This window comes from Mchenga conophoros, linkage group LG5, assembly GCF_057382185.1.
Source record: "Mchenga conophoros isolate Kocher_MC1m ecotype Shallow Benthic linkage group LG5, M_conophoros_male_GT1.1, whole genome shotgun sequence".
In the NCBI taxonomy this organism is placed as follows: Eukaryota; Metazoa; Chordata; class Actinopteri; order Cichliformes; family Cichlidae; genus Mchenga; species Mchenga conophoros.
In genome coordinates this window covers 2306636-2331145 of record NC_140530.1, presented here as the reverse complement: position 1 = coordinate 2331145, position 24510 = coordinate 2306636, and the positions used below count along the sequence as shown (strand labels likewise).

Genomic DNA, 24510 nt, shown 5'->3' with positions numbered 1-24510 from the left:
AAGAAAAGTAGCTTTTCTGCATTATCAGCAGTCAGACTGTTTCTGTTTTCATCTATAATGTGTGACACTGAGCTGAAAAGCCTTTCACTTTCCACACTGCTACATGGGGCTGAGAGGTATTTCCTCGTCTGTTTCTCTGTTTAGAAGTCTCACTAGCACAGTCACAGCTGGGATGACATCAGAGGCTAGTGCGTCGTAGCTGCTCACTTTTTTAGTTAGTTCCTCAAAGGGGGCGAGGATGGCAACAGTCGTCTCCATAAGAGCCCATTGGTGAGCGGTGAGATAGTCAGGGAGTTCATGCTCGGACACCCCCAGCCCTCGCTTTTGCTCAATGAGGGACTGGAGCATGTAATACGTGCTGTTCCCGCGCGTCTGTACGTCCTGCTGCAGTCTCTTTATTGGCTGGTTGAGCTGTCCCTGAATGTCCTCGAGGCGGGAGTAGGCTAAGGCGGAATGTTTAAAATGCCCAACTATTTTCCGTCCCACTGCTATAGCATCAGCTATGCTCCTCTGTGCTAATAAGCGTGGGTAAATAAGTGTGGGTAAACTCTTTGTACTCGTTGTCGTGTTGGGATTTTGGTGCTTGATTAAATTGCTTGTGTTAAATGCGCTACCTTTTGAGCCTCCTCTGGACAATTTCGCTGAGCACAATTTGCCGACCGCCTTTGCTTTCGCGTCTTTGTTCACTTTGTTCACTTTGAAATAGTTCCACACAGCTGATATGTCTCGCCTCGCTTTCTCCCCGCTCTGAGCTGCAGCCGGGGCCTGGGGGCTGCAGCTGCAGTGATTAACCCCTTACATGCCGCTCAAACATAGACAGGTCTCAGACCGTGGTATCGGTCCTCGGTATCGGGGGACTTTTAACGAATACGAGTACTTTAGAAAATGTGGTATCGAGGCCGATACCCGATACCGGTATCGGTGCATCCCTATATAGTGTGATGTGAGATGTTGTCCAACAGGGATGACAGCTTAGCCACCTCTCCTGACACCACACCCTGAACCCACTACTCCAACCCTCCCCTGAACCCTGAGCCACAAACCAGACCCTGCCACACGGTGATTTTAAAAATTCAGATAACTTATAATTGTTTTACTGTCATACTATTTATCAGATGCATTTATTCATTAATTTGGTGCTTTTTTATATTCTTCTATCTGAAATAACAGGAAAGTGATTAAAAAAAAATTCTCTTCTGTCCTTGATGATTGCTGCACCCAATCGTGGAGGGCTTATAGGAATTGTAAAGGAGGAAAAAGTGGTAACTTCTTGTAAACTACATGAGTGATTGGACATGATCATTACCATTTATTGCATCGAGTATGGTGGACAGTTCTTAAGTGATCTGCGCATGATGTTACATGCAAAACCTCTATACAAGCAAATTCCACTGCAGATCACCAAAATAAGTGTTATTTATTCAAACTGATATCCAAGGTCTACAAGTAAGCTGTGTTAGATGAATTAGAGACATATTATCATTATAAGTTGCTGTCAGCTGCATAATGTCTCTGCTAAGTATCCACTAAAATGGCGGACAGAGGACAGAGAAAACCAATCATTCAGTCTGTCCCCGACACCCCCATACCCGCCACCACCCCCTATCCCTTTCAATTACAAATTGAAATTTTGTGACTCTTTTGCAAAAGTCAAAGTACAAAATATATGTTTTTGTGAACTGAGAAGTGAGCACTTGTATTCACTGATTTGACGGGTTGTAATCACAGAGTTGTGGTTGTGAGTAGTAAAAGAAAAAATAAATATGAGTAAAATTTGAATAACAAGGTTGCAGCTCTTAGTATATTTTTGTTATCGTGTAACGTGGAGTGAAGAAAGATTAAAGTCCCCATGGCTGCCCCTTGCCATCACAGCTGAAGGGATAAAAGGACTTGACACTCAGCCTTATATGTTAAAATGTGTTGAAAATAGTCAGAGATGGTAGAGACTCTGTAGTCTGAGTAGTTAAAATGTCTGTTCTAATCTCTAGATTTTGTGTGTTGTTGAGGTTTAAATTTATCATCTCAAATGTATGCTGATGACTTTGCTTTATATAAGAAAGGCCTAACTCTGAGTACACTCTGTGCCAAAAAGTCCTGACAGGAAACTGCATGCTTTTGCAGCTACACTGAACAAAAATATAAACGCAACACTTTTGTTTTTGCTCCCATTCCCCATGGGATGGACGTAGAGACCTAAAATTCATTCCAGATACACAATATAACCATCCCTCCCAAACAGTGGTCACAAATCAGTCCAAATGTGTGGTAGTGGGCACATCTGCTATATTGAGATAATCCATCCCACCTCACAGGTGTGCCACATCAGGATGCTGATCTGACATCATGAGTAGTGCACAGGTGTACCTCAGACTGCCCACAACAAAAGGCCACCCTGGAATGTGCAGTTTTGTCTCACAGCAAAATGCCACAGATGCCACAAGCAATGAGGGAGCGTGCAATTGGCATGCTGACAGCAGGAATGTCAACCAGATCTGTCGCCCGTGCATTGAATGTTCATTTCTCAACCATAAGCCGTCTCCACAGGCGTTTCAGAGAATATGGCAGCACATCCAACCGGCCTCACAACCGCAGACCTCGTGTAACCACACCAGCCCAGGACCTCCACATCCAGCAGGTTCACCTCCAAGATCGTCTGAGACCAGCCACCCAGACAGCTGCTGGAACAATTGGTTTGCACAACCAAACAATTTCTGCACAAACTGTCAGAAACCGTCTCAGGGACGCTCAACTGCATGCCCGTCGTCCTCATCGGGGTCTTGACCTGACTCCAGCTCGTCGCCGTAACAGACTTGTGTGGGCAAATGCTCACATTCGATGGCGTCTGGCACGTTGGAGAGGTGTGCGCTTCACGGATGAATCATGGTTCACATTGTTCAGGGCAGATGGCAGCTGAGAATGTCCCAGTTCTTGCATGGCCAGCATACTCACCGGACATGTCACCCATTGAGCATGTTCGGGATGTGCTTGACCGGCGTATACGACAGCGTGTGCTAGTTCCCACGAATATCCAACAACCTCGCACAGCCATTGAAGTGGAGTGGACCAACATTCCACAGGCCACAATTGACAATCTGATAGACTCCATGCGACGATGTGTTGCACTGCATGAGGCAAATGGTGGTCACACCAGATACTGACCGGTTCTGGGTCCCCAGACCCCCAATAGCGCAAAAAACTGCACATTCCAGGGTGGCCTTTTGTTGTGGGCAGTCTGAGGTACACCTGTGCACTACTCATGATGTCAGATCAGCATCCTGATGTGGCACACCTGTGAGGTGGGATGGATTATCTCAATATAGCAGATGTGCCCACTACCACACATTTGGACTGATTTGTGACCACTGTTTGGGAGGGATGGTTATATTGTGTATCTGGAATGAATTTTAGGTCTCTACGTCCATCCCATGGGGAATGGGAGCAAAAACAATAGTGTTGCGTTTATATTTTTGTTCAGTGTAGAATCAAGTGAAAGTGAAACCAACTAGGCTGTTTGATGCACACTAGAGAGCAAGTATATAAATACCTAGGCTTCCGTTTGTGCTTCAGACCTGGGGTTGTGTGCTGTGTGCTCAGGTCTCCATATCCTGGGTATGTAAAATAAAGATCACAAGTAAAAGACCACTTTTGAGCCGTGTCTTTTTGGCCCTAAAGAATCCGAAAGAACCGGAATTACAGTTTTTGCCCGTTGCTTGAACACTACAAACCAACGGGGTGGCTGTAGCTCAGGTGGCAGAGCAGGTCAGCCACTAATCAGAAGGTCGGTGGTTCGATCCCAGGCTGCATCCTGGCTGCATGCCAAATATCCTTGGGCAAGATACTAACCCCGTGTTTGCCTACTGGTGGTGGTCAGAGGGCCCGGTGGCTCCTGTGTCCGGCAGCCTCGCCACTGTCAGTGCGCCCCAGGGCAGCTGTGGCTACAATGTAGCTTGCTATCGCCAGTGTGTGAATGTGTGTGTGAATGGGTGAATGACTGAATGTAGTGTAAAGCGCTTTGGGGTCCTATGGACTAGAAAAGCGCTATACAAATGCAGGCCATTTACCATAAACCCATGCTTAGACTAAAGTAACACAACTTGAAGCTTGTGTCACCATACCTCAAACACATGTACTCATACCTTAAACAAAAGCGCTGCTTTGCACCCTAGTTGCAATTATGCAACACACATGGTCCTGCATACTACACTCTATTTCATACATAAGACACTTCGGTCACAAAATGCCATTTGGAAAACACATGTATCCAAAATGCAAAACACATCGGGTAATTGCAACCACTCAAATACACACCTGAAGGCACTTACTTGCAAAACTGAACACCAATTAGCCAACTACAAAAAGCCCTCAGTTCAGCCAATTCAAGAACTTTGCAAGCATGGATGGAGGGAGAGCAAGAGGAGGAGGAGGAGGAGGAATTCGAAGAGGCCATGCACAGACCCATATTTCCGATGATATAAGAGCAACTTTGGTGGACCATGTCATCAACCACGGACTGGCTATGAGGGAAGCTGGGCAGAGAGTCCACCCACATCAAAGCTGCTTCACAGTGGCATCTGTAATACAGTTTTTCTGAATGCTTAAACCCTAACTGTGATTCTTACAGCACAATTTCTAAAACTATTGATACTTATAGCAAAACCACTCACTGAGTTTGCAAAACTAAAAGCACAAACACTGCTTTGCACTCATTTTGTAACACACACTTTGCAAACCTGTAGCTACAATCCACTGCACAGCACTCTTTTTGCAGAACTGTAAACACAACTCACTGCTTTACACTCAATTCCCAAATGATCAACGCACTCCTAGCAAAACTATACACATGTACGGACATTATTTACACTATTTTGCCAACTGTCTGGCACACTGTCACATGTGAAAGCTTTTTTAGTTTAATAATTAGTTCACTTTGCAATCAGCCTAAGCACTATAATACAGGTAAGCTCTGTGTATGGAGTACAATGTAGGGAGCAGGAAGAGTGAGAAGTAGAGGAGGCCGAGGAAGAGGACGTGGAGGTGAAGAAGTAGGATGAAGAGGACAACAAGGACAAGGAGGACCAAGAGGAGGATGAGGAGGGGGAGAGGAGGATGAGGAGGGGGGAGAGGAAGAGTAGGAGGGGGGAGAGGAAGAGTAGGAAGAGTAAGAAATAGAATTGCTGATGACATCAGAGCTACAATAGTGGACCATGTAATCAACTGTGGAATGTCCCTGAGGGTAGCTGGCCAACGGGTCCAGCCTAACTCGAGCTGCTACACTGTAGCAAGAAACCTAGGATCACTGGACTAAATGACTACAGACCCGTGGCTCTGACATCTGTGGTCATGAAGTCTTTTGAGCGCCTAGTTCTCTCCCATCTCAGGACCCTCACGGCCCCCCTCCTGGACCCCCTGCAGTTTGCATATAGAGGTCTGTAGACGACGCCATCAACATGGCCCTACACTTCATCCTGCAGCATCTGGACTCCCCAGGAACCTACGCCAGGATCCTGTTTGTGGACTTCAGCTCTGCCTTCAACACCATCCTTCCAGACCATCTCCGAGGCAAGCTTTCCCAGATGAATGTGCCTGATCCCATCTGCCGGTGGATCACTGACTTCCTGACGGACAGGAAGCAGCATGTGAGGCTGGGAAAGAATGTCTCGGACTCCCGGACCATCAGCACCGGCTCCCCTCAGGGCTGTGTTCTTTCTCCTCTGCTCTTCTCCCTGTACACCAACTGCTGCACCTCCACCCACCAGTCTGTCAAGCTAATCAAGTTTGCAGATGACACCACCGTTATTGGACTCATCTCGGACGGGGACGAGTCTGCCTACAGGAGGGAGGTTGAACGTCTGGTGTCCTGGTGCAGCCACAACAACCTGGTGCTGAATGCCCAGAAGACAGTGGAGATTATTGTGGACTTCAGGAAGCACACAGCCCCACTCCCCCCCATCATCCTGACTGACACCCCCATCACCTCTGTGGACTCATTCCGCTTCCTGGGTACCACCATCACCCAGGACCTGAAGTGGGAGCCCACCATCACCTCCGTCATCAAGAAAGCCCAGCAGAGGATGTACTTCCTGAGGCAGCTGAAGAAATTCAACCTGCCAACACGGACGATGATGCAGTTCTACACTGCAATCATCGAGTCCATCCTCACCTCCTCCATCAGCGTGTGGAGCCACTATCAGGGACAAACAGAGACTGCAGCGTGTTGTGCGCTCTGCTGAGAAGGTGATTGGCTGCAGACTCCCATCTTTGCAGGACCTGTACACCTCCAGGACACTGAGGCGTGCAGCTCGGATCTCAGCTGACCCTTCTCACCCTGGACACAGTCTGTTTGACCTGCTCCCCTCAGGCAGGAGGCTCCGGTCCATTCGCACCAGAACCTCTCGCCATAAGAACAGTTTCTTCCCCTCTGCTGTTGGACACATGAACAATAACCATATGACTGTACCCGCCACTAACACATGACCCTACGCTGTGTCACTGCATCATTCTATGTTTGGCACTGATCACCACCTGCACTCATGTATATATCTTTCAACGTAGCACTCTTAATTCTTATTCTCATGTATATATCTCATGTATATCTCATGCACATATCTTTCCACGTAGCACTTTTAATTCTTATCCCTACTTTTATTTTTTTCCATGTCTATTTAAGTGCTATTTATGACAGCATGTTTGCACTGAAGCACCGCAGCAATTTCCTAATGTTGTAAACCTGCTCAACATTTGGCAATAAACCCCATTCTGATTCTGATTCTGATAAGGACATCTTGAAATGAGAATCGGTTAGTACAGTCACTTCGCACAAAGATTTGTAGCACTGCCATATGCCAATGAGAAACACACCAATACCATTGATGTAAAAATACTGAAATTGTTACTTTACAGAATTGCTAGATGACCAGATGCTGGGGGCAGAGGAAGCATGTTCACTGCAGACCAAGTAACCCATATAGTCATTATGGCGATTGCAAATAATCCTATACTTGGAAATGAACACTTGTGTTTGTTTTGATGTGTTTGAATAAACACCAGTACTTGAAGTTTGGATCCCTCTATGCTTACGGATCTATGACAGAAGTATGAGCTCAAACTGACATAGCCTACCTTGTGCACAGAGGAAGCAAAAGCCAGATGTGTTTTGTATTCATACCATCAGTGTGTAGTTGGTGCATTGTGTGCCTAGTAGGTGATGGCTTGTGTTAACTGTTTGATACGGAAACACCATTTTTACGAAGGTGTGAAGAGTTACAGTTTTTCTCAAATGCTAAAACACATGTCACAAACGTTACCACCAGGTCCCCCAATGTCCAAACACAACACCCTTCTCTAAAGCTACATAAACACAACCACACCTTCCCACTGCAAAACTCAAACTCCCACACCAAGAGAGCAGCTCAAAGCTGTCAAAACTGTAAACACTATACACAGCATTACACACTACAGCAAAACAATTGAAAACACAATGCTCAATTTGTGAGAAGGTTCTTTGGTTCATAACTGCCAATGCATATTTTTATAAACTGTACAGTAACGGATCGTCATAGAACCCTGCAGAGGATTAGGCATTTAGATTTGTGAGTTTCGCATGAAGACTATAAATCTATAAAAACATCCTGCATGTACGTACACTACTGTAACACAACTCAATGCAAAAACAGAATCTATCGCACACAACAGTACTCTCGGAAACATGATCAGGGTGTGAAGTCTTTTTTATTGTCTACACGGTCTTTTTACAATATTACACACAGTCACTGTGCGGCATCATGTCGCCGAGCTGCATTGGGCCACATCACCTCATCCACATCACAGGCTATATTGTCCCTTGCTAGGTACCGCGGGAAAAACGCCCTGGAATGGCGAATCCATCCCTGGAAGGCCTCCACTGGGATGTCAGCACAGGCCAGCTCCATTGCCCGTACAAGGTTCTCTCTTGTGTATGGCTGTCTGTCATACACCTTCCATCTCCATGATGAGAAGAACTCCTCTATAGGGTTCAGGAAAGGGGAGTAGGGTGGCAGACAGACGTTTAAAAAGTGGTCACTGTTGGTGGTGAACCACTCTCTGATTTGGTGTGTTTTGTGGAAGCGGACGTTGTCCCAAATGATCACATACATGTGATGTGCTAGCCTAGGATGGTGTTGTTGATGGTCCAGGATGATGTCTTTTAGCTCCTCTAGGAAGATGAGGAGACGTTGGGTGTTGTAAGACCCAAGGACAAGCCCCTCCATACCCATAGCTGCACAAAGAGTAATATTACCCCCCCGTTGGCCAGGAACCTCATAGATGGCTCTTTGGCCAATGATGTTACGGCCTCTTCGCCTTTGTTTCTGGAGGTTGAAGCCAGCCTCATCCAGGAAGAGGTACTCATGGGGTCTGGCCATCGCGTCCAACTGCATTATCCTCTGTGAACATGGAAAAGCGTACAGGTGTTCAGAACGGTCAATCAGGTAGCACAGTATTGTCCAGAAGTAATGTAAGATAAGATAAGAGATAAGATAAGATAGAACTTTATTAATCCCTCGGGTGGGTTCCTCTGGGAAATTCGACTTCCAAAAAAAGCACAGCAACGACCAAAGTTACAGTTACAGAACTGCTATCTATCTATCTATCTATCTATCTATCTATCTATCTATCTATACACATATATATATACACACATATACATGTATACATATATATATACATACATATATATATATATATATATATATATATATATATATATATATATATATATATATATATATATATATATATATATACACACACACACACACACACACACACACACACACACACATATATATAAATACAGAGACAAATATAAATAAAATATACAAAGGGGATAAATAGAATAAATAGGAATAAAAAATAAAAATACAAGTGAATTGCACATTTCAAGTATTGAGTCTATTGCACTGTTGACTATTTACAAAAAGTATTGCACAAGGTATTGTACAGTGAGGTGAAGAGGCACTACAGCTTAGTTGTTCCCCCCTCCTTTGTCCTCCTGTTTCCCCTCCCTCTCCCCTCCAGAGAGGAGTTAAACAGTCTGATGGCGTGTGGGACAAAGGAGTTTTTAAGTCTGTTAGTTCTTGTCTTGGGGAGAAGCAACCTGTCACTGAACAGACTCTTCTGGTTGTTTATGGCCGTGTGCAGAGGATGCCCAGCATTGTCCATAATGTCCATCAGTTTCTTTAATGTCCTTTTCTCTGCCACTGTCACCAGAGTGTCCAGCTTCATGCCGACCACAGAGCTAGCCCTCCTGATCAGTTTCTCCAGCCTGGATGAGTCCCTCTTTGCTGTGCTGCTCCCCCAGCCTCCTGAGGAAGTACAGTCGGCTTTGGGCTTTTTTATACAGGTGCTCTGTGTTGCATGACCAGTCCAGTTTATTGTCCATCCACAGCCCGAGGTACTTGTACTTGTTGACCACCTCCACCTCCTCCCCCTCTATCTGAACTGGCAGTGGACCTGCTCTAGACCTCCCGAAGTCCACAACCAGTTCCTTGGTCTTTGAGGTGTTGAGTTGCAGGTGGTTTGTGTGACTCCATGCGACAAAGTTCCTCACCAGACTTCTGTACTCCTCTTCCTGATCATCCCAGATACACCCCATGATGGCCGTGTCATCTGCAAACTTCTGAATGTGGCATAATTCAGAGTTGTAGCAGAAGTCAGAGGTGTACAGGGTGAAGAGAAGAGGGGACAGCACAGTTCCCTGTGGTGCTCCTGTGCTGCTGACCACTGTGTCAGACGTGATGTCCTTCAGCCTGACGTACTGTGGTCTGTCGGTGAGGTAGTCGGAGATCCAAGCCACCAGGCAGGGGTCCACCTCCATCCTGTTCAGTTTTTCCTGAAGCATACAGGGCCGGATGGTATTAAAGGCACTGGAAAAGTCAAGAAACAGGATCCTGACCGTGCCTTTTCCCCCATCCAGGTGTGAGTGGGCTCTGTGTAGGAGGTACAGGATGGCATCCTCCACTCCGACACCCGCCTTGTATGCAAACTGTAGTGGGTCCTGGGCATGTTGTACCTGTGGTCGGAGGAGGTTGAGGAAGAGTCGCTCTAGAGTCTTCATAAGATGTGACGTCAGTGCCACCGGTCGGAAGTCATTCAGCTCATTGGGCCGGTTCTTTTTGGGGACCGGGACGATGCAGGATGTCTTCCATAGGGCGGGCACTCTCCCCAGTCGCAGACTGAGGTTGAAGACTCGTTGTAGCGGCTCCCCAAGTTCAGCAGCAACACGCCTTTAGCATCCTAGGACACACCTTGTCTGGGCCTGCTGCCTTTCTGGGGCGAAGCTTCCTCAGTTGCCTCCTGACCTGATCCACTGTGACACTGGGAGATGTTTGGGAGGAGGGGAGGGGGGGAGATGTCTTGCTGCTGAGAGAGGGATTGGAGGAGGGGGGTGTCATGGTGTCAGGAAGGGGGGGAAGCGAGGGAGGCAGGAGAGTGGGGAGAGGACTCTGTAGTGAAGGTGAGGGTGAGGGTGGGGGGGTTGTGGGCTGGTCAAACCTGTTGAAGAAGTTGTTGAGTTCGTTTGCCTTCTCCACAGTCCCCCCCCCACTGTGCTTTTCTTGGTGTTGTGGCCTGTGATGGTTTTCACACCATTCCAGACCTCCCTCATATTGTTCCTCTCCAACTTCTGCTCCACCTTCCTCCTGTAGGTGTCCTTTGCTTCCCTCAGGCAGCGTTTCACCTCCCGCTGTGCTGCTTTCATCTCCTCCTTCACTTTGCTCCTGAAAGCCGCCTTCTTCATGTTCTTCATGTAGGCCACTAAGCAACACAGTATGTCCACTAACTGTACTGTGGACATGGATGTATACGTACTTGCACATACTCGTAACGTTGTTCTATGTGTCGCGCAGAGTTGCGCTCAAAGGGAACCCTGTAGACCTGTTTCATCCTCATCTGTTGGCGCCGGAGAACTCGGTCTATTGTGGACACGCTGACAGCATCAATGTTCTCAAAGTTTACATTATCTGCAATGACTTTGTCTCTGATCTCTCGGAGTCTAATGCAGTTGTTCTCACGGACCATATCTGCAATGAGGGTTTCTTGTGCCGCTGTGAATATGGCAACCCTCCCACCTCTATGTGGCATTCTTTCAGCTCTAAAGAAAGAAACATGTGTTGCCAATTGACTGATTTATATGTAAAACTACATGTAAAGTAACAGACCACTTTCACAGGCCTGTAAAACTGTAGTGTGACAAAGAAAGCAATAGCGTACTACACCTGTTGTGTTGTCTAAATGCCTTGATAGTGGTGGCCACGGTGAACCTACTCAGGTTTGGATGTACTCTTCGTCCCGCTTCAGCCATTGTCATGCCATGGACAATGACATGATCAATTACTGTTGCTCGCATATCATCTGTTATGATGGTGCGAGGTTGTCTTCTTCTCCCACCTGGACCTTCTCCTCTCTCTTGTTGGCCTCCTTCTCTTCCTCATCTACTCCGAACTCCTCTTCTTCTTAGGCCTTCACCTCTTCCTCCTCTGATCTCAACCCCTCTTCGTCTTTGGCCTGCAGCTCTTCACCTTCCGCACGCTCGAATGCCTTCATCCATTGTGATTGTTTGGCATCTTCACCAAACTATGCTTTTATAGGTGAGGTCACATCATTAGCAACAGGTGTCTTCAATTTTGAGTCGTTGTGTGTAGTGACTGACGCCAGGTGTGTTCCCTGTGTTCAAAGATTGGTGACTGTGGCAAGCATTTTGCATCACATGGGCTTTCATTTGAGAATATGAGCAGAGTTGTTTTGCAACATGTGTTTTAGCAAGGAAAAATGTGTTTAGATTTATGAGTACAGAGGGTTGTGTTTTGTGAATTGTGTCTTCATGTGACATGTGTTTATGGTACTGGAATAGTGGCTACATTTAGTAAATGTGTTTAGACTACTGGTCATTTGGGTTACAGGATTGGCTTTTGTGTTTTAACATTTGAGAAAAACTGCAATCTAGCTGTGTTTGCTTTTGCAAGAGAACTACAATGTTTTGATTATTGGGTGACAGGTTTTCTTATTTGTGTGAAGAGTTTTGCAAAATTAGCCAATAGTTACAAAAAAATGTGCTTAAGCAATCAGAAAAAACTGTAAGAACATTCCAACTAGGAAACAGGTCTGTCTTCACCTCTCTACCTTCTACTCTACTCAGATGGTTTTTATAGCACTGTTCTACAGTATATCACCATATCAAGTGTACAGGGAACTGCAGGGTGCTAATGCTCCTTTTGCAGCCAAAGTGGTAGTTTCTGTGAAACATACCATGATTACTTATATTGAAGTACAGTGTTGTACAGTGGATGATACAGTATATACAGTAAAGTACTGTAAGACAAATAAGCAAAGCGATGACAATATGTGGTTGTATTTCTCTAGAATGACTCGAAGACCTTCTGGGGTGGGACGCCAACGCCTGTTCACACAACAGCAGGAACTTGCCGTTGTGGACCTAGTGAGGGCAGACAATGCCATTCGTCTCCACCAGCTACGAAAGCAAATACTTGCAGACAGGCGAGTGTTCAACAACATAAACCATGTGAGCATCACCACCATCAGACGCATCTTGGGAAAACTCAGTACCACATGAATCCATCCTGAGAGCTACACAGGTACCTGTGTGATGGGTGAGGGTTCTGTATGTGTAGCACTGTAGTACAGTAATATGTTCTCTTTGTTTTACAGAGAATCTTGGCCATGGATGGAGCTGCACAGCCTCATGAATTCATTTTCATTGATGAAGCTGGATTCGACCTGTGCAAAACAAGATGACGGGGTCGTAATGTAACTGGCCAAAGGCCAATTGTGCACGTCCCAGGGCAGCGCGGGGGAAACATCACATTGTGTGCCGCCATAAGCCTTCGAGGGCTTCTGCACCATCATGCAAAACTAGGTCCATACAATAGCCAACATATACTCACATTTCTAGATGCTCTCCATGATATAGTTGTACAGAACAGATCAGCCCAGGTTTGTGGTGATATGGGATCATGTCAGTTTCCATCGGGCTGCTCTGGTCCAGGCCTGGTTCTCCAACCACAGCCAACTTGAAGTGGTATATGTCAAGGCTCGGCTGTGTGGCAGGCAGGAGGAGGACCCAAACGCAAAACTCACAGACACGGGGATGAACTCAAAATCACAGCTTTAATGCTGGAATGGCAGAACATAGGAAATACAAAACTAAACTGGGAAGAGTAAACTAACATACGCAGAGAGACACAGGGAGATCCACACAACATGAGGGACGACGTCACGCTGAACAGAGGGAGACGCAGACAGAAATACACAGAGGGTTAACGAGGGGAGTGGGAACACACGGGGAACACAGGTGACATTGATAGCCATAACGAGACAGGGCGGGGTGAACTGAACACTGGCGGGAGAGGTGAAACAGGGAGCACAGAGGTTCAGACAGGAGGAGAGAGAGCACGAGTAGAACACCAACGTAACAGGCAGGGGAGACACGGAATAAACACGAAAGGGGACGAGGGCTCATAAATACATAGAGGGGCACACAGGGAGACATGAAGGGCAAGGGATCAAAACTAGAAGCCATAAAATAAAATCACACACAAGTACAATAATACGAAAATCACAAAGAACTAAAAACGCTGGGTCAGGAGACCCAGGACCGTGACAGTACCCCCCCCTCAAGGGCTGGCTCCAGACAGCCCAAACACAGAAAAACAAAACCAAACAGAAAACAACCCAGGGCGGGCGGCGGGGGCCCAGGACGGAGGGCTCGGAACAGAAAACAAAAGAGCACAGAAAACACCGGAGCCCAAGAAAACAACCCAAAACACAGAGCAGTTCAGGGGGCCGACCGTGCGGAAGGCAACGGCGGAGACGCGGAAACAGTTCAGGAGGCCGACCGTGCGCAAGGCAACGGCGGCGACGCGGAAACAGTTCAGGAGGCCGGCCGCGCGCAAGGCAGCGGCGGCGGCGAAGGAGACGACGGAGCAGTTCAGGAGGCCGACCGCGCGGACGGCAGCGGCGGCCCTCCAGTCCCAGACGTGCCGGCCATGGCCCGGTGGGCGCAGGGCCAGACGAGGCAGCTGATGAGGATGCTGGACCAGACGAGGCAGCTGATGAGGATGCTGGACCAGACGAGGCAGCTGATGAGGATGCTGGACCAGACGAGGCAGCTGATGAGGATGCTGGACCAGACGAGGCAGCTGATGAGGATGCTGGACCAGACGAGGCAGCTGATGAGGATGCTGGACCAGACGAGGCAGCTGATGAGGATGCGGGACCAGACGAGGCAGCTGATGAGGATGCGGGACCAGACGAGGCAGCTGATGAGGATGCGGGACCAGACGAGGCAGCTGATGAGGATGCGGCAGACGAAGGCTCTGAAGAGGAGGCTGCGGCAGACGAAGGCTCTGAAGAGGAGGCTGCGGCAGACGAAGGCTCTGAAGAGGAGGCTGCGGCAGACGAAGGCTCTGAAGAGGAGGCTGCGGCAGACGAAGGCTCTGAAGAGGAGGCTGCGGCAGACGAAGGCTCTGAAGAGGAGGCTGCGGCAGACGAAGGCCCTGAAGAGGAGGCTGCGGCAGACGAAGGCCCTGAAGAGGAGGCTGCGGCAGACGAAGGCCCTGAAGAGGAGGCTGCGGCAGACGAAGGCTCTGAAGAGGAGGCTGCGGCAGACGAAGGCTCTGAAGAGGAGGCTGCGGCAGACGAAGGCTCTGAAGAGGAGGCTGCGGCAGACGAAGACTCGGAGGCCGGGCCAGGCGAGGTTGCAGAGGCTGAGGCCGGGCCAGGTGATGACGAGGCGGTCGCAGATGGCGGCTGGACAGGCTCCTCGGGCCCTCCAGCTGATGCGGCGTGAGGCTGAACGGGCCCCTCGGACCCTCCAGCGGAGACAGGAGGCTGAACGGGCCCCTCGGACCCTCCAGCGGAGACAGGAGGCTGAACGGGCCCCTCGGACCCTCCAGCGGAGACAGGAGGCTGAACGGGCCCCTCGGACCCTCCAGCGGAGACAGGAGGCTGAACGGGCCTCTCGGACCCTCCAGCGGAGACAGGAGGCTGAACGGGCCTCTCGGACCCTCCAGCGGAGACAGGAGGCTGAACGGGCCTCTCGGACCCTCCAGCGGAGACAGGGAGGTGCTGGCCGGGCTCACTGGAACCCCCAGCGGACGAGGTAGATGGCGGCGTGGGAGCCGCGGAGTCCTGGATGAGCTCATCCGAGCTTCCAGCAGGAGCTGAAGTAGAGCCAGAGAGGATTGGGACCCCTGGCTGAATGTTAAGCCGAACAGAAGACCGTATTGCTATCGGGGACTGAGCTGCTGGACACACGGGGACCTGAGCTGCTGGACACACGGGGACCTGAGCTGCTGGACACACGGGGACCTGAGCTGCTGGACACACGGGGACCTGAGCTGCTGGACACACGGGGACCTGAGCTGCTGGACACACGGGGACCTGAGCTGCTAACGGTGGAGAAGTAAATGACTGCACAGGGGACTGAACTGATGTCTGTAGTAACGGTGGTGGTGAGAGTGGAGTAGGTGGTGGAGTTAATGACTTCACAGGGGAATGAACTAGAGGTAGTGATGGTTGTGGTGCTGGTGGTTGAGTGGGAGACTGCACTGGCGACTGCACTGGAGACTGCACTGGAGACTGCACTGGAGACTGCACTGGAGACACTGGAGACTGCAGTGATGGTTGTAGTGGAGGTGTAACGGGTGAAGGAGTGGCTGAAGTGGCTGTGGGTCGGACGGCTAGTGGCTCAGCTACAGGGTATGGCAACGGCAGGGCTATGGGTTGAATGACTGGCTGAGTAGCAGCCTGAGTGGCTGGGTGTAGTGACGGTTGTGGTGGAAGAGAAACAGGTGGCAGTGTGGATGATGGAGCTAAGGGCGACTGAGTGGCAGACCGAACTGATGACTGAAGCGATGGTAGAGGTGAAAATGGAGCTTGTGGTGGAGTTAAGGGCTGAGCTAACGGGGACACAGGAGACTGAACTGAGGGTGGCTGCGAGGGAGCTAACGGAGCTGTGAAGGACTGCGAGGGAGCTAACGGAGCTGTGAAGGACTGCGAGGGAGCTAACGGAGCTGTGAAGGACTGCGAGGGAGCTAACGGAGCTGTGAAGGACTGCGAGGGAGCTAACGGAGCTGTGAAGGACTGCGAGGGAGCTAACGGAGCTGTGAAGGGCTGCGAGGGAGCTAACGGAGCTGTGAAGGGCTGCGAGGGAGCTAACGGAGCTGTGAAGGGCTGCGAGAGAGCTAACGGAGCTGTGAAGGGCTGCGAGGGAGCTGGCTGAGCTGGGACGGGCTGCGAGGGAGCTGGCTGAGCTGGGACGGGCTGCGAGGGAGCCGACTGAGCTTCTGGTAGCACAACAGGTGAATTAGAAGGCTGAATGTCCGGCTGTGGGGTGGCGCGTCGGCGGCGTGAATGCCGTTTCTTTTTCCCCGCAGATGGCTCCAAAGGGCCGGGAAAAACCACATCCGGCCGGTGAAACTGACGCGGCTGCTCCAGGGTGGCTGTTGTCTGTTGCTGCTGGGCCAAGTCTGATATTTCCCGAGTTCGCGCCGCCTCCCGGGCGTTATTCAAATTGGCCAATAGGTCCAAACATCCACTGACCTGGCGGAGATGAGAATTTCCTTTGAGGATTGCTTCGATAGCATTTATCCCCACAATCTTGGCCCTTGTATTGGAAGTGTGAGTTATCCACTCGACTAGGCGTTGGACACGTATCAGATCGCTCTCCCCGGGTAAGTCTGCTGGGTCCATATCTGGTGACGTCGTACTGTCAAGGCTCGGCTGTGTGGCAGGCAGGAGGAGGACCCAAACGCAAAACTCACAGACACGGGGATGAACTCAAAATCACAGCTTTAATGCTGGAATGGCAGAACATAGGAAATACAAAACTAAACTGGGAAGAGTAAACTAACATACGCAGAGAGACACAGGGAGATCCACACAACATGAGGGACGACGTCACGCTGAACAGAGGGAGACGCAGACAGAAATACACAGAGGGTTAACGAGGGGAGTGGGAACACACGGGGAACACAGGTGACATTGATAGCCATAACGAGACAGGGCGGGGTGAACTGAACACTGGCGGGAGAGGTGAAACAGGGAGCACAGAGGTTCAGACAGGAGGAGAGAGAGCACGAGTAGAACACCAACGTAACAGGCAGGGGAGACACGGAATAAACACGAAAGGGGACGAGGGCTCATAAATACATAGAGGGGCACACAGGGAGACATGAAGGGCAAGGGATCAAAACTAGAAGCCATAAAATAAAATCACACACAAGTACAATAATACGAAAATCACAAAGAACTAAAAACGCTGGGTCAGGAGACCCAGGACCGTGACAGTATACTTGCCCCCTTACTCACCATTTTTAAACCCTATAGAGTAATTTTTTTCGGCTTGGAGATGGCGTGTATATGACCGCCAACCACATGCCCGCATGCCTCTTCTGCAGGCAATGGAACAGGCCTGCGGCGACATTCAGGTGACAGCAATCCATGGATGGTTTCGACATGCAAGAGGATATTTTCCCCGGTGCCCAGCGGGAGAAGACATTGCTTGCGATGTCGATGAGGTCCTGTGGCCAGACCCCAACAGACGGCGGGATCCATGAGCCCACTTATGCACAATTGTCATAATGTTTTGTGTTTACAGTATAGTGTTTTTTCTATTACTGTATTATGTTGTTCTTTTGTTTTTTTTTACTTTATCTGAATTCATGGTACTGCAATGTACAATATTGAGTAGGCCTATTTGCGTTTTTGGTTGTTTGAAAATATGCCTTCTGAATAAACAATGAAAATCAAAGACTGCAGTGTTTTATATGAAGTAGACTAGTGTGTTCCCCCTGATCTGTAAGTGTTTGCATGTGATGCAGGTATGTGTCATTTTGTCAACAGAGTTACATTTTGACAAAGGAATGTTAGGTTTCGACAGCAGAGTTTAGGTTTTGAGAGTAGAGTTTCAGTTTGGCACAGATGTGAATGGTATATTTCCCAGGGTTGTGTCATGTTTACTTGTGTTTAGAGTTTTGGCACAATGAGCGAAGTTTTGCAAAATGTGTTCAAGCAACGGACAAAAACTGTAATAATGTGTAGACATGATCCATCATCAAACTTTTTATTCGTGTTTGAGAAGATGAGAACTGTGTCACTAATCTGTCATTATACTTTTGAACATGAAAAGTAGTGTTAAATGTTGTAAGGGTTAAACACAGAATTATGATCCAGAGAGAAATTTGCTGACAGTTAAATATGTTCAATATTGATCAGAACATAATCAGTTAAATATAAAGATGTTTGGGTAAAATGATGAATAAGAATAAAAGTAAGAAAAGAAAATAATGATTCGAGAGACAGGCCTAACTCAGGCCCAGCTGACAGCCTGTGTAGAAATGGCCTTGAGTGAGTGAGTGAGTGTGTGAATGAGTGAGCGTGCACAGGAAACTACACTCTGATCTCTGAATGAAACAACACAAGTGCAAAAACAACTGCACCTCACTGATTCCTTTATTATTGCTCTTCTCTTGATGACATTTCACATATTATCAGTTCAGCTTTTTTCTTCATTCTGATTCAAGCTGCTGATTATTCCACTCGGGTCTGAATTGATAAGGGGGCCAACCAAGTTATTGCTTTCCTCATACACAGTTATTGCTTTCTGGTCTTCCCTGGCTGGGCCTGCTGAGTCCGCACAGAAAGAACCAAATAACACTGACAGAGGATGTGAACAACATTTTCACACATCAGCAGAAGGCTTTGACCAGCACAGGGGTAAATTAACACACACCATCTGTAGACACAATACACAGTCCATATAGTTACTGTAGTTCTTTACAGAATACGCTGTGCAGGTTTCACCTCAGTCTGTATATGAGAGTGAACAGTGTTTACATTGTTACAGTGTTTGAGATTTATACCATGTGTCATGGTTCTGGGTTTTTTTACCCAGCATTCTGAGTTTGGTGACTTTTGTGTTATAATGTTCTAGTTTTTATAGTTATTGAGTTTAGGCTTCAGCTGGTTCTATGTTGTTGAGTTCTGTTTCCCCGTTTAGTGGTATGTTTAAGTTTCTCCTCACTATGTTGTTCATATTGCCGTGTCTTCAGTGTGTGAGTCTGTCATGTCCCCTGTGTTTAAGTCTCAAATTGTTTGACATGAAGCTGCTGTTCCTTTCAGTGAGACAACTGCCATCACTTTTCAGTATGAAGTTCTTGAATTATTTAAAAATGTCTTGCACACAAAACCCCCAAATTCTGTCCATTTAAGTGATTAAGATGGCTAGAGCATACTACTTCATTGACAGAGTGGATGAAGAAAACTCTACATCCCCAAAGTTGGATATTGTCACTGAATGCTGTTCTCTTTAAATCTCATATAATTCTGCAGCTCTCAGTGATTTGAGAGTGTTTCCAATTCCAGCAATGATGATCTTCTAAATTTGTGAGATGCCATTTCCTCTCCAGCTTATGAGTTATCTGATTTAAGGTGTGCATTCGAGAATTATACCAGGGAGTCAAGTACTTGTGATTTGAGGCTTTCTTTTCTACTGGAGCTCCAGAGTCGTACGTACTAAGGAGGAAGAATTATTAACAAGATGATCAACCCCTGTTGGAGTAGCGTTCAGATAGCTGCTCTGCTATGTGTTGGTACAGGGCATTGAAGATGATAACAGTGGGTGGATTATATTCTTAAACGTAGTTACAGCGCTTTCAGAAAGACATCTACTTTGATAAAGTCTACTCTCCACTGCTGTGTAATCAATTATTGTAAATGTAAATGTTATCAGGAAATGATCAGACAGGAGAGGGTTTTCAGGAAACACTGTTAAATGTTCAGTTTCTATGCCATATGTTAAAACAAGATCTAGAGTGTGATTAAAGTGGTGGGTGGGTTCTTTTACATTTTGAGAGAAACCAACTGAGTTGGTCACGTATCACTTTTACGTGTTGAGGCTGTCATTTTTAGCATCTACATGGGTGATAATAACAAATATTACAATTTTTTTTAAGTTTTCCAGTTAGGCTGGACAAAGCTAAAAATCAGGCTTTCATCAGATTTGCCTTATGTTTAAGTCATTCTTTGCTTATTTTCTGTCTGTTTGCGAGCTGACACAGTCTCTGAGGGGATGAGGTTTTGGGTGGGGGGGGGGGGGGGGGGGTAGCAGGAGGGGAGAAGCTGCAGAGAGGCGTGTAAGACTGCAGCTCTGCTTCCTGGTCCCAAGCACCAAGCACACCATTGTTTTTCTTGTGACATTACCAATAAGTCTGATGTGTCACATGGCCCTCTTCCTATTGAAAAAACAAAAGTTGTATCCAAGATGGCCGACTTCTAAATGGCCACCATGGTCACCACCCATCTTGAGGAGTTTGCCCCCTCACATATACTAATGTGCCAGGACTTCAATATCACCAACCATTCCCATGTTGTTACGGTTATCCATATAAATGGCCCACCCTGTACTTTTAAATAGTCTGGGAACCACAAGTAAACCAGTGGTCTGAGAGAAAAGTGCTCTATTGGGGTGGTAGAGTGCTATGAGGTCTTCAATATTATTCAAGACGTAAGTATGTAAAGAAGATATTTTTAAATTAGATTCTATAAATTTGATAAATGAAACCATCATTTGAGAACAGTGAGAGAAAGTCAACAGAACATAGAAAAAGAGAGAGTGTCCAGCTACTTCTCCTTCGCCTGCTGGAATTATTAAGGAGCATAGTTGAGCTCATTTCTCTTTAATGTAACAGATTGGGTTCTGAGAAGACAAAGGGAGGTACAATTCCCAAGAAGTGACAGAGCTGACAAAGAGAAAAAGAGTCCTCCCACAAAGACCCATTCAGCTGCAGATACTCTTTGCTCTGTACTATTTACAACAGAAAACAGATCCAACTACAAGCTTTCTAAGTCCAGGAATGTATGTGTCCAGTGTATGTTTAGCCTAGCCTAGCTTATCACAACAAAAGGAATGAGGTGGAAACTAGTGATGGGAATTCCAGCTCTTTTTAGAGAACCGGCTCTTTCGGCTCCCGGCTCTTCAGGTTGTTTTGTTGCTTTAATTAATTTATTATCAACAACAATATAAAATTATGCACAAAATGAATTACTAATGTAATTTTTTTTATTTATTTATATATGTTTATATATAAATAAATACTCCACATAAAATTAAAAAAAAGAAATTATAAAATACAAAAATTAAAAAGGGTAAATTTAACTAGGAAGGAATAAAATATAAATTAAGGTTAAAAACGAAATAACTGTACAACACAATTTAGAATGAAGGGTAAATTTAACTGGGAAAGAATAAGATAAAATATATAAATTAAAGTTGAAAATAAAATAACTGTACAACAAAATACACAATATAGAACTATATAAGAATGTATGAAGAAATATAAATAAATATATACACAATAACAGCAGCTGTACAAGTATTAACTGGAAATGAAGAATGTAGTGACCAGTGTTGTGCAATCCACATTATGTCTTGTGCAGTGCAAATATGCTTAAAGTGATGAAGTGAAAACAATGTCCAGAATGTCCAGTGTGTGTAAGAACTGTATGTGTGGGTCAGTACTGTGTGGTGGTGTGATTGAGAGACCGTATCGCCTGCGGGAAGAAGCTCCTCCTCAGTCTCTCTGTGTTGGTCTTCAGGGAGCGGAATCGCTTTCCTGACCTCAGCAGAGAGAACAGTCTGTTGTTGGGATGGCTGAGGTCCTTCACCATCTTCCTGGCCTTGGTCCAGCACCGCCTGCTGTAGATTGAGTGCAGGTCAGGGAGCTCGGAGCGGATGGTGCGCTCAGCTGACCGCACAACCCTCTGTAGAGCTCGTCTGTCCTGCATGGTGCTGTTCCCGAACCAGGTTAAGATGTTTCCCGTCAGGATGCTCTCTATGGTGCACGAGTAAAAGTTCCTGAGCACCTTGGAGGGCAGTTGGAAGTCTCTCAAGCGTCTGAGGTGGTAGAGACGCTGTCGGGCCTTTTTCACCACGGTGTTGATGTGACAGGACCATGACAGGTCCTGCGTGATGTGAACTCCGAGGTATTTGAAGCTGTCCACTCTCTCCACTGGGCACTCGTTCATTAGGGGGGTCTGGTAGTTCCTCTCCTGCTTAGTGCTGAAGTCCACTATCAGCTCCTTTGTCTTACTGACGTTTAGAAGGAGGTTGTTCCTCTGGCACCAGTTCTCCAGATTCCTAATCTCCTTCAGGTAGGCCGTCTCGTTGTTATCAGAGATCAGGGCCACCACGACGGTGTCGTCAGCAAACTTGATGATGGTGGTGGAGCTGGTAGTGGCCACACAGTCATATGTGTACAAAGAGTACAGCAGGGGGCTCAGAACACACCCCTGGGGGGCTCCAGTGCTGAGAGTGGTGGAGGCTGAGACATGTCCGCCCATCCTTACTGCCTGTGGTCTGCCAGTTAGGAAGTTGGAGATCCACTGACACATAGATGAGCTGAGTCCCAGATGCTCCAGCTTGGTGGTGAGTGTGGAGGGAATTATGGTATTAAATGCAGAGCTGTAGTCTATGAAGCGCATTTTAACATAATTCCCCCTTCTAGTGTCCAAGTGAGTGAGTGATGTGTGGAGGAGATGAGAGATGGCATCGTCTGTGGAACGATTTGGATGGTAAGCGAACTGTAGTGGGTCCAGTGTGTCTGGTAGTGAAGAAATGATGAAGTCTCTGACCAGGCGTTCAAAGCACTTCATCACTACTGAGGTGAGGGCTACAGGGCGATAGTCATTGAGAGAAGCAGGGTGGGGTTTCTTCGGGACAGGAACAATGATGGACTCTTTGAAGCATGTGGGGATCACCGACTGAGATAAAGAGATGTTGAATATCTCAGTGAACACAGGAGCTAGCTGGTATGCGCAGTCTCTTAGGATACGACCTGGGATGCCGTCTGGTCCTGCTGCTTTCCTAGTGTTCACTCTCTTGAAGGCTCTCCTTACTTCATGCTCGGAGATGACGAGCACGTTTCCGGTGCTGGCAGTATCTTCCTGTCTGCAGCCGTTAGCGCCGCTAGCACTAGCATCGTTGGAGTCCTTAGCTACAGCCTCGAAGCGGCTCGAATCCTGTGAATTTCTGGTTGATTGTTTGGTTTTGTTTAGCGCTAGCTTGATGTTATCAGTGAGCTTTGGCTTGTGTTCTTTCTCGTAAGCGAGAGAGGGATAGTTTTATGCTTGGACATGTCTGCAACGGGCCCTAGTTTGTGTTATTTTAGTAGTATTTTGTTGGTTATGTCTGTTTTTGTTTTTGTTACAGTGCACTGAGATAAGAAAATCGGAGAGGTGTGATCCACCGGTGGTGATATGTTGATATTTTGTGAGTTTATGATTTAACAATCAGCTCTTTAAACCAGGCCTGAAAGATTGAAATTTAAAGCGCTATGAAATATTCTTACAAAAACAGTTGCAAAGTGTGCTTCTCCATGATTGTAATTGGCTTGGGAGAAATTCACTTATAGGGAACACTGAGAAGTTCTGAGTCTAAAAGGATTGCACCGAGTCAATCCGGCCCAAAAAACAACAAGGAATTGTTTTCCTTTAAAATGATGACGTCATCTTGCTGATGATGGATGCTCGAATAGGTTGCGCGTGAGACTCCATTATCAGCAACATCTGGTATGAATGTGTATGGAGGTATGCATGTGACTGGACTGTGATGGACTGACGACTAAAAGTTTTGACTGACTTGATACTGAGACAATGACTGCACCCACTTTAGGATTAGTAAATGCCAATAAACAATTCACCCAGCGGACAAGAGAAGGGTGGATGCTTCGCTTTGTTTTGTTTTTTCAGGAGCAGGAGGATAAGAGAGACTGGAGGAGGAGACTGTAGCTTCACATAAGTATGAACTGCAGACTTAACACTGTGGTTGCTGATTTTGAGTTACTGATGTTTGCATTAAGAAAACTGTGCTAGATTAGCTGTATTTTGATTAAGGTATCATGTGATATTATTGGGAATGCCAAATGCTACAGTGGAGAAAACTATTGATATCACTCATGACTGGAATATGTTACTATTAACCACAGCAGGCCACTGTAAAAAAGTCAATTAAATTTTATAGAGGAAAATCGCCAAAACTTTAACAATACCTATGAATGACTTGCCACATTCAGAATAGAGATATGCAATAATAAACATTGGGCCACGTGATTTAGGTTCTCACTTGAAATAGTAAGTATTAAAAGTAGAATATAATCGACAGGGACATGTGATAGGATGTGGTACTGCAAAAGAACAAGAGCAAAGTAGAGAAAGAAAAACCTATTGTGTTTAGTTTGGATAAATTAAAATTAAAATGTACCATTACACTCAGAGGATCAATATGGAATAAAACATATGCAAAATTTGTATGAAGTACATGACTGATAACTGTTCTGTCCTGAGCTTTTGTTTCTATAGCACCCACTTGACCACACCAACAGTTTCTCGCCACCAACAGGGGGTATTTGCAAAGAATAGGGAGGAATATCATCAAAACCGGGAAAGGTAAGCCCTGAA

At 46.9% G+C, this 24510-nt stretch overlaps 1 protein-coding gene and 1 pseudogene across 1 annotated transcript in view; both read right to left on the bottom strand.

Annotated features, from left to right (window-relative positions):
- The window catches only part of LOC146573573 (receptor-type tyrosine-protein phosphatase gamma-like), a 368884-nt gene that overhangs the window by 186226 nt on the left and 158148 nt on the right, over positions 1 to 24510 (bottom strand). The gene's annotated exons all lie outside the window — the stretch shown is intronic.
- LOC146573578 (uncharacterized) lies at positions 7688 to 11412 on the bottom strand (annotated as a pseudogene).